Raw genomic sequence first — 12,497 nt, forward strand, 5'->3', positions numbered from 1 at the left:
ATATTTCAAAAGTTCAAGATTTTTCACTCTAAAATCATTATTGTCATATTTCACAAAAATCCCAAAAGTTTTCTATTTATTTTCTCTCTCCTTTTTCTCCTTATTTTTCCTCTTCTTTTTCTTCCTTCTCCCATGCCTCTCTCTCCTCTTCCCCTTCATGCACGCCGGCAGCCACTAGCGCCACCACCAGCCACCGACAGCCAGCAGCAGCAGCCGGCGCACCGCTCGCCACCCCCTCCTTCTCTCTCCTTTTGTTTTTGTGGTTTGGTATTATTATTAAAGAAAAAAAAACTCTTTTTCTCTTCCTAATTTAATTCGATTGTTTTCATTAATTTAAAGCATGATTTTGTTTTTGTTTTGGTATTGATTTTGGGTATTTGATGTTGTTAAATTATTTATATAATTTTCAGATTTTTATTCAATCAAAAACCCCAATTTACAAACCCTAGAATTTGGGAATTTAATGTTTATGGTTAGGGTTTGATCCTAGGTGGTTGTTGTTGTTTATTTAACGGTTTAAACATGTTTTTAATGAGTTTAAAGTCCTTTAATTAATGCTGGAATTTATTTATGGACACTACTTTTTAATTATTGAGTTAGGGTTTGATTACCCATAAAAGGGAAAAAGGTTTTAATGATTTAAATATAATTTCCTAGTCTCTTAGTGATGTTTTATATTAAATAAGTATGCTGGAATTTTATTTAAGTCATAAAAATTAAGTCTTTTTGAAAGGATTTGAAGTACCCACTTAAAGAAAAGGTTTTATGGCTTTTGTGTCATTAAATTGGATTGATTAGTAAGGTTTAAAGTGTATTATAGTTGCTGGAAATTTGTGAGAATAGTAGATTAATTATAGTTATGTATTCTTATTTGTAGGAAGCTTCAAGTTAGGTGATTTCTAGCGAGTGTGGCCGAGTTTAGGCGTTTTTCAAGGCACGTATGTGCACAAGAATATTTGTGTATGCGTAGTATCATGCTAGGTGTTGTAAAGTATGATTTAAGTGATGAATTAGTAGCATGTTTGGTTGATTATATGCTTGGAATTGATGTTGGTTGAGCATGAATTGTTATGCAAGCATGTAAATATATTATTTGAGGCATGATACAAGTTGAGTATGTATGAATCATGGAAGTATGTTTTATTTTCAAGTATTAAGAAGACATGTATTTAATAAGCAAGGCTTATATATGAATTAAAGAGCTAAATTTAAAATTGTTGAGCATGATTCATGAATTTATTTCTCACCCATTTATTATTGGTGTTGAGTCAAGAAGTTAATTTATGTATTTACTTGCTCATGTAAGTTGAGTTTGAGTCAAGGAAGTTTAGTAGTGCATTTTATGCACCAAGGTAGTAATCGTGCAATTTTGTGCACAAAACTAGGCAAGGAACCTTAATTAAAATAAATAGTATGTGCTCACTAATTAATTCAAGAATGAATTGGAAGTATCTATTGATTGTTATTATGTTTATTCTTGATTGATTGGTTTGAGTAATCACGAGTTAAATTGGTGAATTACGTAAAGTGTAAGAGGATACGCACCAAAACTCTTGAAATGTATATACCTTGAGTGTGAACATATGGGGGGGGTTTATGGGGTTTTATATTTAACTATAGCTTCTATAGGGGTACATGACGTTGTACTTATTATTAATGCGCTGGAATTCCGTCACAAGGTGACATAGTAGGTGCCAATTGGGGTAGCTCCCTGATTGGAAGCTCAATATTTAAATGGGCTATTTTCAAGGAAGGAAACCTGTTCCATGCGTAATCCAAAATTATTATTAATAATTAATATTTCTAGTTATGAGTAAAAGGTAAGTTGACTTGTGATTGTGTGGCGAGCATGTTTTAATTATTACTTTTATTTTAATGCTAGGATATTCATGTTAGTGTGGTGCATATGTACTCAGGTTTGCTGATTCGTACTTTTGTGTTTGTATTCGGTTTCCCTTTGGATTGGCCCTACTATGACCCATTTATATGGTGAGTAGAAAGTTGAATAAAGAGAAGTAACTGGTACTTGAAGCATGAAGAACATGATGAGATAGAGTGCAGAGAGTTACTTGTTATATTTCTTAGTTTTAACGTTTTTGAATTATTGGTTATTGTTTATGGACTAACAATATTATGTTTATTTTAATTAGTTTTTAAGAAGGGCCATGTTTGAATTGGTTCCAACTTGTGGATGTTTTATTCTACATTTATTTTGAGGTTGTGAGCTCAAGTTTTATTTTTAAAAGTTGGTTTTTATTTATAGACTTCCGCTGTGAGACTTTGAAAATTAGCTTTAGCCGTTATCACGGTGGCGGTAATATTTTGGTTATTTCCTAAAAAGGGTTTTATCTTGACTAAAATGGGTATTTTTAAAGGTAGGAAATTTCCAAGGTATTACACTCATGCCTTTGTAACTACTAGTTTATACGAACTACAATATTTTAACTGTAGTTTTCATCATGTCATCAGATCAATTATGCATTTACATTAGTATTAAATATATATTAATTCTAGACTTTTTTTTTTGTTTTACAGAGAGCGAATGAATAATATGGACAAGAAGTAAAAGATGAAGAAGGGAGCGAGTATGAAGAAGAAGAATGTGACGACTGACGACCAATTCAAATTTGCTTTAACATCTCCACTTTTACTCCTCATTTGGACATATTTTGATGCGTTTCTTTAAGTAAGAAAGGCGAATACTTTATATAACGAAGATAATGCTCTATGTTTCTTGCATGAGTATTGAATATTTGGCCTTAAACTTGTAATTTTGGTGGCTATGTGTTTGATTTGTAAGTAACGAAAGATATGAAGATTATTAATCTTTCTCGGCTTAATACTTAACTAGGATTTGCTTTCTCGGCTTAATTGCTCGTCTTCTCAACTAACAATAATTCTCAATAAATCAAAATTTTATAATCTCCAATGAATAAACTGAATACTAACATCGACTATAAATAAGCTAATAAAATCTAAAAAGATATCCTAACTTAATTATAATTCTATCCTAGTAAAAACTCTTAAAAAGAACTCTATCTTAAGGTAACAACCTAAAAGATAAAACTCATGAAAACTAACAAAAATATATCCTAAGCCTAAAACAAGAAAAACCTTCCCAAGTGAGAAGTAAAAACTTGTAGGCAAACTTCTAAAATTAACAACTATGAATAACTCAACTTATTATGCATCATTCCCCCTTGAAACGAACTTGTCCTCAAGTTCCATCTTCGAAGCAAGGCATCAAATTGGAGGAAGATATGGTCGCACAAACGCCATTACCAAGAAGTACTTTAAGGTTTCATAACCTATTTTCTCTATAATTTCAAAAGGTCCTTCATCTATCTAATGGCTCATTATTCTTGTGATCAACATGTAGTTTTTGTGCATTAAGTGACAACCAAATCATATCGCCCTTGTCCAAATTTGTTCCTCGTCTTATATGCAACACTTGATTGCGATCCTTCTTAGTCATAGAAGATTCAAGGATTTCATCCCTACAAGAACTAAAACACACATCACTAGCATTCTTTGGTGGTGACACATGCTTAGGTGGAATTGGAGTCAAACCAATCCTTTCTTTCACAATTAAAACAGAATAAACATTAGAATTGCCGTGGTGGAGTACTTCTCTTTCTAGGCCAAGGTCGTCCAAGGAGAACATCACACGCGATCATGGGAATAGAGTCACACCAAATTTGATCTTGGTAACCACCTATACGAAAAGATACCAAAGCTTGGTTTTTAACCCAAACTCCACTATCATCATTGAGCCAACTCAATTTATAAGGGTGATGAGGATGGTCACGAGAAAGTAGCTTCAACGAGGTAGCCATGGTTTTGGAACACGCATTTGTACACGACCCCGAATCAATAATTAAAGAACAAAGCTTATTGTTAACCAAACACTTTGTTTGAAAAAGATTTGAACGTTGTTCATGAGATTGTGTATCTTGATGTGTAGTGAACAAAGACCTTCATAATAACATAGTACGTGGTTCGGGCTATACATAGGCATGTTGCTCCAAACATTCGGGTCTTGTAGCTCAAGGAAGTCCCCGTGAGTATCTTGTGCTTCAATATGACCTTGTTTATTGCGTTGTTCTTGTTGCGTGACAAATAAATAATGCTCTTCTCGGGTCACCATAACTTTATTAGGGCAATACTTCGCAACATGACCTTGGCCTTGACAACGAAAACAAACTATTGTCTTTGTATGCGGACCATTACTTGAGCTCGGACTAGAAGTGTCCTTTGTTGACTTTGCTTCTTCCGGTGTAGAGTCATAAGTAGGAACTGAAGGAGGTGAGTTGGACCTAATTGAAGAAGGTTGTTTTGTTGCCATATATTTTGAACTCTTTTACTACCGTTCAACCTTATAAGCAAGGTTACACAATTCATCAAACGTAGTATATGGTTGTAGCTCGACTTGACGCCTAATGGAGGGGTGCAAACCGAGTAAAAACTTGGCATTCTTTTGCTCCTCCTCATCCTTAATCTCACATGCCATATACAATCTCTCAAACTCTTTAATGTATTGCACTATGGACATGTAACTTTGTTGTAAAGAATTCAGCTTGATAAATAAATCTTGCTTGTAAGAACGTGGAACAAATCGGTTCTTCATCTTTGCCTTCAACCTTGCCCATTATTGAATCTTTTCTTTGTGGTCTTGTGACCTTCATGACTACATGGAGTCATACCAAAGGGAAGCATATTTTGTGAGCTTTAATATTGCGTAAAAGAAACGTTTATGATCATCAAAGTTTTTATGATCAAAGATACGCTCCATATGTCGCTCCTAATCCAAGTATGCTTCCGAGTCAAGGTCACCATCAAACACCGGGAGATCAAGAGTTTAAGTTCCTCAATTCGATGAGGTGTGTGTTGGTTAGGGTCACCGTCGACGCGGTCCTTCACAACTTCTTGTAGTTGCGTGAGAATGGTAGCCATGGAGGTTGTCTCTTCGTCCCGACGATGAAGGCTTTCTTCCGTTTTCTCCAACCGAACATTAAGTTTCTTAAATTCCTCCAAGAGTGCAGCAAATTCACCTTAATTGACCACGTTTAATAGGCTTTAAATTGCAGCCACTCTAATTGATATGTTTCTTTAAGCAAGAAAGACGAATACTTTATTTAACGAAGATAGTGCTCTATGTTTCTTGCGTGAGTATTGAATACTTGGCCTTAAACTTGTAATTTTGGTGGCTATGTGTTTTATTTGTAAGTAACAGAAGATATGATGATTATTAATCTTTCTCGGATTAATACTCAACTAGGATTTGCTTTCTCGGCTTAATTGCTCGTCTTCTCGACTAACAATAATTCTCAATAAATCAAAATTTTATTAATCTCTAATGAATTTCTGAATACTAACATCGACTATAAATAAGCTAATAAAATCTAAAAAAATATCCTAACTTAATTATGATTCTATCTTAGTAAAAACTCTTAAAAAGAACTCCATCTTAAGGTAACAACCTAAAAGATAAAACTCATGACAACTAACAAAAATATATCCTAAGCCTAAAACAAGAAAAACCTTCCCAAGTGAGAAGTAAAAACTTGTAGGCAAACTTCTAAAATTAACAATTATGAATAACCCAACTTATTACGCATCATATTTTTCTTCTATTTATTAGCTAGATTAATATTAAATTCTACAATATACTCTAAAACATGTTATTGAGATGATTTTAGTTTTAAAAACATGTTGACATTGCTTTTGATGGTTTTTTCCCTCACTAATTTGAGATTATCTATTACATGTTTTTTATATTCAACAATTTTCTACTATAAGTTCTTCATCATAAGAATACGACACCTTTTAAACTCCAACTTAATTTGACAATATATGATGTACTTACAATAGGTAAAAATAGTCAACTTGTTTTAGTTCATTCAATTTATACTTTTTATAGGTAACAATTTTTATAGTCAACACTTTTGTATTAGTACTAGCAAATACGACAAGTGAAAAGGTTGATGCATACTACGACATAAGATAACAATTTTTAATTGTTTCCTAAAGTAGCAACAATTGTCAATTGTTGCCTTTGTAAAAGTGTAGCCTTAGGTATCATTTCACGTTGGATTTTTAAATTGTTGCCTTAGGAATAGACAAAAGGGGCATAAACTACACCTTAAATGTGTTGCCTTAGCTACAAGGCAACACTTTTTTTTTGTAATAGGCAATGGTTTTTACCTGTTACCTATGCTTTATTTTGTTATTAGGAAGAACCGTAAGGAGAAGAGAGACGTCCCAAGTATTATTATCAGTGATGAACATATCAACAGTGACATCAATATTCGGAAGTTGATCAGGGTCCAAATTGAGGAGGGCAATAAGGTTGGTATGCACACACCAAATATCAACCCAAAAAACGATAGAAGAACCATTCCCTACCTTCCAACGGAGACCTCTAATTAGAAGAGGTCGTATTTGAAGAATCTTTTTCCAAATCCAAGAATCTCGTGGATGAGTATGATATATAAGGAAGTGGGATTTACCTAGATATTTAGCAGTGATAGATTGGACCCATAAGTTAGTCGGGTCCGACATAATCTTCCAACCAAGTTTAGCTAAGAAAGCAGAGTTAATAGCATCCGATTTACGAAGACCAAACCACCATGGGATTTAGGTTGACAAATTGTGTTTCGGGGTTTTCTGATGTCCTGCGGGAGAGTTACAATTCCGGGACTGGTATCCTTGCGCCTGTACCTGCAAAATAACGGAGACTCCTTGTGGTGGGAGTTCCGCCTCCGACGATCAAGTTAGTACTTGTTTGAGGAGTGAATAGTGCGGAAAAGTAAAGGTTGGGAGATCTAGTTCCTCAAGGTGAGGAGTGATCAGTGTGTTTTTGGCTTCTCTATGTGAGAGTAATTAGTTGCTTAACCCCCCTTAATGAGGATTAATTAGTGTATTTATAGCCTTGGGAAGCGTGCCTAATTTTAGGGTTTTTGGTAAACCCTAGGATTGAATGGGATTCTCCCGAAAAGCGGGCCTAGGTGGCCTCCTTCCAAGTTGGCAATCAAGAGGCCACATGGCGTGGCTTGACTGGTCCATGGTGGACAAATGGCTGCGTGACACGTGGCAGGCCTTGAGAGGTCCAAATGGAAGTAACTTGGCAGGACCTGACTGGTCCACGTGGCGAACACTGATTGGGCGGGGAAAATCCCCTAATCATTTGCCCCTCACAGGTGGCATGTGACTGGTCACAGGTCACCTGTGACAGGTGTCGGCCTATAACAGGCGACGACCTGCTTCAAGTGTCGCCCTATAACGGGCCGAGCGTTTTTCCCGCTCATTTTTTGAATTTGGAAGCGACTCTTCATCTTCCACAAATTCTCTATATAAGGTCCTTGACCAAAAGTCTTGTCCACACTTTGCATTTTCAGAAAGAGAACACTCAGACCCTTGCACTTGAGCTCTAACACTTTGCAACTTTTGACCTGCCGATTAGTTCTGACAAGCCGACTTCTTTCGTTGGACGACTGCTTTCTCCTTCTTTCCAGAACTCATATTAATCAGGTAACCGTCTGCTCCCTTGTGTTTTCTTTACTTTCTTTTCTGTAAAATATGGTACCTCGAAAGCACCCGGCACGGTCTAGGTTAGTGATCAGTCGGTCACCGGGGACGGCTGAATCTAGGACTAGGAGTGCCTCCTGCCCCTTTCTGGACCAATCTTCGCCCTTTGTACATAGCCCGACTTTCTCTGTGTCTGTGCAGAACACAATGGCCCGAACTAAGAGGACGACCAGATACACCAACTCGGATGGTTCCTCTTTCTATGTACCAGTGAGCGAGAGATCAGATAAGACGCCTGATGTTGAAGGTACCCAAAGCGGCTCTGTTGCCGTGAGCTCTGAGGAGGGGGCCAAGGTGGCTCCTTCCCATTTCACAGTTGACTTGGCTGGTCAACAATCGGCCCTTGAAGAAGAAGAGGGTTCGACCCCCTCAAGGAGAGGGGAGGAGTCAGACTCTTCTGATAGCGAGTCTGACTCTAGCTCTTCAAGTCGCCTCTCTATAAACTCAGAGGAAAGGCATTCTCGTTTGCATGAGGCGAGACTTTCTCATGCGACTGATAAGGGGGACGACTGATCGGAACCATTCGCCTCCCATAGGGAGTTAAATACTCCTTACTACTGTCATGTCCTAAAGGGCCGAATCAAGGCCATGAAAGAACGAATAGACTCTTTTCTATCGGACCATGTGATGGGTCCTGATTTTCAATTATTTTTGTCGGATGCTGAGGACACAATCGTCTGGCCCGCGGGGACTAGCTACGGGGACGCCTGTTTTGGCTGCTACGAGGCGGCCATTAAGGCTGGTCTTCGATTTTCCTTGCATCCGGCCGTTCAACAAATCCTCGATGGATACGAGGTGGGGCTATGGCAGTTAGCCCCGAATTCCTGGTTCAACATCCTTGGCTATGTAGCCGGATGTGAAATGCATGGGGTGGAGCCGAATTTTGAGGCGTTCACCCATATGAATTATCTTAGCCGAACCCCCAAAGCAAGCGGTACCGGCTGGTACCAAATATCGAGCCACAAAGGCTATTTGATGACGAGGGAGAAGGAAAATAAATGGAAGGATTTGAGAAACACCTTCCTCATAATTTCCAGTCCTGACAAGCTGCTGAACAAGCGCTACAATAGGTGGAACAAGGCTCCGCCCCTTCTAGCTGGCGGTCGCAGCATGCCGCCTGTTCTTCGTCGGGCCAAGGAGGAGATCCTTGACCGAGGACTTTTTAAGGTGGAGATAAGAGCGAACTCCACTATTGGGGTACGAGAGCAGGTGCCCTTAAATTGCGTCCCCAAATTACAATGGCTCAATGATGAGTTTTTGTTGGCCGCCTGTGGCCTTAGCAGTCGGACCTCCAGAGGTAGACGCCCTCTTGTGCCTCTACATGTATTACTTGGAATTATTCCTTGCATGTTTTGCTAACTCTTTTGTCGCTTGTTTTCTGCCGAAGCTATGGATCAGATCTCTGCATCAAAGAAAGCGGTCGCCTTGTTGCGGACCTCAATTATGCACTAGAGGCGGACCTCCACTGATTCTGCCAAGGAGGGGCCCCAAGTGAGTTTTGAGCCTTCAAACTTTGTCTTGAAAACCTGCCTTTATCGGTATTGATCATTTAAATTTTTAGCAAGCGGGCACGTCCAAACCCTCTTCTTCTCAGCAGCCGGACTCAAAAGTTCGAAAGACGACTGTTGTGAGTACGCCTGGATCTGCCAGGAAGCAGTCGGCAGACAAACAACCGATCACCCTACAAAGTGGGGGTAAACTAACACAAGTCCCTAGGGACAGTCGGCCGCCAAGAGGTATAAACTGGCTCTGCTAAACTTAACTTCTTTCTTCATTGCTTTCTTCATGTCTTTGATGTTTCTCTTTTCTGAATGCAGGCGACCCTCAAGAACCAGACTTGGTCCAAATGGCCAAGTCTATGATTAAGGTCGTCCCTCAAGAGGAGAGGGATGCGGTCAAGGGAGTCGGCACCCTTGACCTAGACGGCATCATGGGTCTCCTTTCCGAGGTAGGCTTAGAGTTTTTTTTTTTTTTTTTTGGGTAAAATGTTGAATGACTTTGCCTGCCGCCTGTTTTTACAAATCTGACGCCTGGTGCCTATTTTTCAGACCATGCTCCGAGTACACGGCCTTCGTAGGCCGATCAGCGCCAAGAACAAAGAGGTAAAGTCTGCTAAAGCTATGGCCGCCTCTGACGTTGATAAGGCAATGTTTCAAATTGCCCAAAATGAAATTTTGACAACTGGTATTCTTTCTTATCAGGCGCAGGCCACTTCGACTGTCCGCACCGATTTGGAGGCGGCCAAAAAGAAGAACAATGAGCTAGAGGCGACTATCAAAGATCTCCGAGAGGAGCTGAAGCCACTTAAGCACATGGCGCACCAACATGAATCCCTTAAGAAATCCTTGGAGAGTTTCAAGGACCGCTTGGTGAAGCAGGAGGCGGCCATCACCCAAGATTTTAAGGCGAAGGCCGAGACTGAGAAGCTGACTCTGGCTCAGGCCATGATGGATGACTCTGCTCAGATCATGAAGATGACCTGGACAGCCCTCTTCCCAAAAGCCAGCTATGCCGCCTGGGATAAAAAGTTCAATGCTTGTACTGAAGAGTACAATCGAAGGATCATGGAGCAGGCGGCTGCTGATGACGAGAAGGAAGAGGAAGCGACCAGCTCCAGCTCAGAAGAGGAGGAAGAGGTGGTGGCGCTACAACCAATTGAGGTGGATGCATCTAAAGCTCCAGCCCCTAAAGACGAGACAACAAAGGAGGACGCTTCGAAGAATCAAGCGCCCATCGTTGAGCTCGATCAGGCGGCAGCTAACACCGAAGCCCCTCACAATGCTTAGAACTTTATTTCTTCAAACTTTTCTCCGGCCTGCGTGTCGTTTGTTCTTGTATCACTTTACCCGGCCAAGGGGCTAGGGTTTATGAATATTTTTTCGGTCTTTATGGCCGGCTGTTTATATATGAATGTGGCAACCATCTTTCGGTCGTCTTTTCTCACTGAATGTTGTTCATGCTTTAGTGTAGAGGATCCTTACTATCCGCTTGCATGTCATACGGATTGTTTCAACTAAGAATATTGTTTTAAAATTGCGAACAGGTATTAGGTACCGACTGCCTATGCCCCTGGACGACTGGTTGTCTTGGTTCCAGGTTAGGCGATTAGTCGACCATTTTCCCAGTCGGGTCCCCGACGTATTTTAGGAAACACGTTAGGTTTGTTTAATTTTTTCAAGTTTGAAAGGAACAGGTCGCTTATAACCAGTCCGCCTGTTTGTTTTTAAATAAGAATAGTTCTTGAGTCCCTGTTCGCCAAAAAACAGTTGACCCACGAACCAGATTTTCAAACATTGTTTGGTTTGAAAAGAAAACATCTTAGTAGGGGTCGCGGTACGAGAGCCTTTGTTTGCCTTTGGACAGGCGGACTCGTCATACCTCTTTGGATTCTTACTAAGTATGAGAGAGTGACTTATGAGTAATCTTTGAGATTACTCATTCGTCAGCTTCTGAGTTTGAGTAGTAAAGGTACCAGACGGCGGAGGCCGGCTAACCCCTTAATTTGCCAAATTTTGTTGGCTATTTACTCAAGAGGTACCGACTGTACTTATCCCAAGTAATACAGTCGGCCATCCGACGTGGATGTTAACTGCTTAACACTTGTTTGGTTTAGTGTTAGAGTTATCCTTGTCTCAAAAACGGCTACGTGGTTGCCCTTAGGGATAGTCGTCTAGGTGCCGTGTAATTAGTTTATAGAGAAATGTTCCACCCAAAAGGGAGTTGCTCTCTGCGACGAATATCATCCGGATGGATGCCGCCGGACGCCTGCTATGATGTTGGGACAGGTCGTATTAGTTTGAGGATTGGATCAGTTGGCTGGGCGCCTGGTCTGATCATTCGGCCATAGGCCTTAGGTAGCTCATGGCGAACTAAGTGTAGGAGAGTAGCCGACTGTATAGCTACAGGCGGCATGCCCCTCGTAATTGAATGCATATTTGAGTAAAATGGAGAGTAGCCAGCTGATTTCCAGTTGGCATGCCCCTCAATTGATGAAAAAAATGGAGAGTAGCCGGCTGCTCATGCAAGCGGCATGCCTCTCTGAGTACAATATAGATGAAGCAAAATAGCAAACTTTGTTAGTAGCTCTTGGCTATTTACATCATTCAAAAATAATACTTCTTTAAATTATCTACATTCCAGGTTGGAGGCAAGGGTTGGCCGTCTGGTGTTTCCAAGCGGTAGGTACCGTCCCGGACCTCTTCATAGATTCGGTAGGGTCCTTCCCAGTTGGGAGTTAATTTGCCTAACTCATTAGCCCTACCGACTGCTTCCATCTTTGTTCGTACAAAGTCCCCCACTTTGAGTGGACGTCTGTGCACTCTTTTGTTATATGACCTTGTCATTCTCAGGCGGTAGATTTCATGGCGCAGGCATTGCCCCTTCGTTCTGGGAGTGAGTCCAATGCCAGGCGCATGGACTCCCAATTCGCCTCTTTGCCATACATCATTATTCGAAGATTCGGCTCGTAGTGTTCAATTGGAAGAACAGCTTCTGCCCCATAAGTTAGGAGGAATGGAGTTTCTCCAGTCGCCCCCATTTTAGTCATCCTAATGGCCCAGAGAACATGTGGTAGTTCGTCTGCCCATAGGCCGCCTTCTCGTTCAATCTTCTTCTTAAGACCGTCTGAGATGATCTTATTGAAAGCTTCTACTTGGTCGTTTACTTGCGGACGACCGACAGATGCAAAGCAATGCGAGATGCCTTGGTCTCCCAGCCAATTTTTGAGAACAGGCGTCTCAAATTGGGGACCATTATCAAAAACCATAGATATGGGCACCCTAAACCGAGTGATGACATTTTTCCAGATGAATGAGATCACATCCTTCGTCTTGATTCCCTTAACAGCCTCTGCCTCTACCCATTTGGTGAAGTAGTCGACTGCTACCAATATGTACCTTCTGCCGCCTGTG

This window comes from Chenopodium quinoa, unplaced genomic scaffold, assembly GCF_001683475.1.
Source record: "Chenopodium quinoa cultivar QQ74 unplaced genomic scaffold, ASM168347v1, whole genome shotgun sequence".
Taxonomy (NCBI): domain Eukaryota; kingdom Viridiplantae; phylum Streptophyta; class Magnoliopsida; order Caryophyllales; family Amaranthaceae; genus Chenopodium; species Chenopodium quinoa.